The sequence below is a fragment of the Dermacentor silvarum genome, chromosome 7, assembly GCF_013339745.2.
Source record: "Dermacentor silvarum isolate Dsil-2018 chromosome 7, BIME_Dsil_1.4, whole genome shotgun sequence".
Taxonomy (NCBI): Eukaryota; Metazoa; Arthropoda; class Arachnida; order Ixodida; family Ixodidae; genus Dermacentor; species Dermacentor silvarum.
The window spans coordinates 98,846,680-98,850,642 of NC_051160.1; the positions used below are offsets into that span (position 1 = coordinate 98,846,680).

At 44.6% G+C, this 3,963-nt stretch overlaps 1 pseudogene; it reads right to left on the reverse strand.

Annotated features, from left to right (window-relative positions):
* Nucleotides 1–2,453: 2,453 nt before the first annotated feature.
* LOC119459031 (uncharacterized) lies at nt 2,454–3,517 on the reverse strand (annotated as a pseudogene).
* Nucleotides 3,518–3,963: the final 446 nt, after the last annotated feature.

Genomic DNA, 3,963 nt, shown 5'->3' on the forward strand with positions numbered 1-3,963 from the left:
TCCGCCAGGCCAAGGGGGCAGAGGTGGAGGAGTTGTCGGATATGCCGCGCTTTTCGTAGAGGAATCGTCGTTCTTTGAAGTCGGACGGCGTCGGGAGCGTCGCTTTCTAATGGCCGCAACAGCTTTCCGACGAGACGCACGGAGCCCACGATTACGGAGTTTCTCAAGGACCATGTCCAATTTCGAAACGATAAAATGCAAATACTCAATGCTCGAACCAATAATGCAAAGTGAGTATCCATGGCAGATGGCTGACTAATGGAGTAGCACACGAGGAATAAGGATTATAAACAGGGATAAGCTGCCTCAGAAAGGCTGGCCAACGTTTCGATAGGAGGACCTATCTTCGTCAAAGGCGGCCTCGTCATCCTCGTCGGGTTAGTTTTAGAGGGTTAGTGGAGTGACGTCACGTCGATGTCCGCTGTGGCTGGCTGTAAAGGGAGAGACTGAAAAGAAAATGAGCGCCTGCGCTTGACTGGCTAGGCGCGGTTTCTAAGACGAGGGGACAAGAGCGGGAGAGCGAGAAAGTGGCAAAAAAATTATAAAGAAGGAAAAAAACCGTCAGAGGGGGTTGAGGGAGCGAAAGGCGAGTGAGCGTTCGGAGGAGTCGTGGTCGGCGTGCGTTTGGGGTCCCTGAAGAGCCGGTCAGTGTGCAGGTGCACCCCCCTCTGACGGTTTTTTTTCCTTTTTTATAATTTTTTTGCCACTTTCTCGCTCTCCCGCTTTTGTCCCCTCGTCTTAGAAACCGCGCCTAGCCAGTCAAGCGCAGGCGCTTATTTTCTTTTCAGTCTCTCCCTTTACAGCCAGCCACAGCGGACATCGACGTGACGTCATTCCAATAACCCTTTAAAACTAACCCGCCGAGGATGACGAGGCCGCCTTTGACGAAGATAGGTCCTCCTATCGAAACGTTGGCCAGCCTTTCTGAGGCACCTTATCCCTGTTTATAATCCTTATTCCTCGTATCCATGACAGATGTAACCCTTGGCTACACAGAGCAAAATACGAAAGCTATGAAGGCCTCAGTTCACTAGCTAATGTTTCGCCAAGAGCACTCGTCGAAACCTCCGGCCAGTCCAGCCCTTGAGAGATTTTATTTCACTTACCGTCTGCCTGCTGCAGCTGCAGCGACATAAAGCATGTGCTGACTGAGATTTTTTGTACTACTATACTTTGTGCGCAAAACATAGTGAAAAAAAAGCATTTCACGTTTCTCACTTTTATTGCACAACCGAACAAAATGCCTTTACCCTAAAGGTACATAGTGGTATATGAAATTGACAATGTTATAAAAAAATTAAGAGTTAACATGTCATTTGTTCACTAGTTCTGCTGCTTCATGTGTGCACAACGCTGAAAGCAGTCACACTAGAAAAGTAAGTTTGTAAATTCATGCAGCATTTGAGAAGCTGCAGAAGAAGGGTATGTTGTTCGCAAATATTAGGCAAAAAATTTTCTGATGAAGTCAGCAAATTTTCAGGCACAAGTTGGAATCAGCTAGCGAAAAACACGGGTAATTGGAGGTCACAGGGCCTTCGTCCTGCAGTGGACGTAAAAATAGGCTGAGGATGATGAAGCTAAACAATAAGCTGCTGCTTGCTGGAACTGTTATTCTGAACTAAAACTAGCGCTTCCAAAGCAGGTTCAAATGCAATCACAGTCAGAGGCGATATGACAGACTTCAAAACATAAGTGCCTAATGGCAATGACATCAAATACCAAAAATCTCATGCAAAACAGGATTGCATAATATAAGAGTGGAAAACAAAAGAGTCATTCACGTGTACACAAAATGCACTGACAAGTAAAGGCAGGTGACTACGCATAACTCACAAATGTTCCCAATACATTGCCTTTTTTCTCATCTACATCAAACTGCTCAACGCAGTCCCTTAATTTTATACACACAAAAAACAAAAACAGGCTCTTTTTCCACTGTACAGCATCATTCATCTATTTGCGACGCTCCAGAACATGCTCGGCTCACCTATTTCAAGCTCATGTACGTGACACAACGCAGCACGATACAGAAGTTTGCTGCTGGAACATCATAGGTGACCTAAGCTGCATGGAAACGGCACCAACAGTGTGCGAAAATTGGTCAATGCCTGTGTGCCCTGCGATATCAGTGCACTATAAAGAACCACAATGAAATAAGAACTAATCCGGAGTCCACCAATACGGTTCTCTCAAAAACCACGTCCAATTTCAAAACAATAGAATGCAAATACTCAATGCTCGAACAAAAATGCAAAGTGAGTATCCATGGCAGATGTAACCCTTGGCAACACAGAGCAAAATACGAAAGCTATGAAGGCCTCAGTCCACTAGCTAATGTTTCGCCAAGAGCACTTGTCGAAACCCCCGGCCAGTCCAGACGAAGACAAGTCCTATTATCGAAATGGTGGCTAGCGCACTGATGCTTCCCCATCAACCGTTCATTTCGTTTTTGTGTAATCCAGGGTGAGGCCAATGAAGTCGATTGTTCATTATGCAGAGATGACAGATGACTGTTGCTGTTCTTTGCGCTTAATTATTGGGAGCTGGAGGTTAGCTAGCACACAGCAGACATGAGACATCCGTCATGCATGGGATAAGCTCAGTTGGTACTTTGTTGTTCAATACATTATATATTTTAATCCTCTGAATCATTCGTTCGACATGTATCCGCACTTGAGCGATATTGTAAGTGTCCCTAACCTCCTCTGGCATAAACTGAGAGGCATGGAGAAATGGAGGCATAACAAGAACAGCATTCTGGTTTCCTAAAACTGTCTGGATGCCTGGAAATCCCTTATCGGCAATAACTGTATCCCCAGGTTGAACAAGATTGAGGAAACCAGAATCAACTGTAATGTGGGCATCAGACAGTCTACCACCATAGCTTTTGAACAAAAAAAAAATCATCCCTCCAGGTGTCACAGCCACCAAAAACTTCAGCGTATATGCGCCTTTGTAATTTGAGTACAAGACTCGTTCTTGTTGCACAGTTGGTGGCTGCTCTGTACATATTTCTGTGCAGAAATAATCATAGTGCAGCTAGTATAACGCACCTTAAAACTGTCTGGCATCGTGGCCTGTATCACTCTTGATGGGGGGGGGGGGGGGGGAATCCATTGTTTATTGCCACAGTAAGCGTCTTGAGAACACTCTTGAAATGCCATGATGCTGACGTTTCGCTTATCGAGAAGCGAATAGCCAGTGATGAGTAGCTGATTCCAAGCTTTAACTTCATAAAAAACAAAAAAAGCCTATTCTCAGCAGTGACTTCACATTTTCGCTCTGATGAAGGTGGTAGCATGCTCAGAAGCATTGCAAACACGTTTTTGCTGACACTGCACAGGTCTTGCAATGCATTTGCAGATTTAGCGATGCTGTCATAGCCGGAAAAGTAGCTGGTTCTGTGGTCAGAGACACTATGTCTGCTACTGACATCTGGCTTGTGTTGCACACTGTTGTCGCATGTCTCAAGATGTGTCACTTGAGTTGATGTCTCTGACTCATTATTGAAGCACATGAATACCGAGAAATTTATGCTTGACACGCGTGTGTCTTCAGTTTGAGTTTCCAGCGTAAAAAAAATTAAATTAATTAAATTATGGGGTTTTACGTGCCAAAACCAGTTCTGATTATGAGGCACGCCGTAGTGGAGGACTCCGGAAATTTGGACCACCTGGGGTTCTTTAACGTGCACCTAAATCCAGCGTAAAAGTGCAGTAAGAAAGAATAAATACATCCATGTTGGGTTACAGTGGCAACCTCATTTTCATCAGTCATAACACAGAAATTTATCGATGATAAACAAACATTTCAAACTACTCGCTCCAGAAAAATGCTGTCACATTTTGTGCATCAAGTGCTGCACTGAAAAAATTAGAAGGGAATGCGCAATAAGAGTACAACACTGCTAACTTGCTGCCTATGCTACACAGGGAGGCGTAGCTGAGCATAGTATAAGAGCGA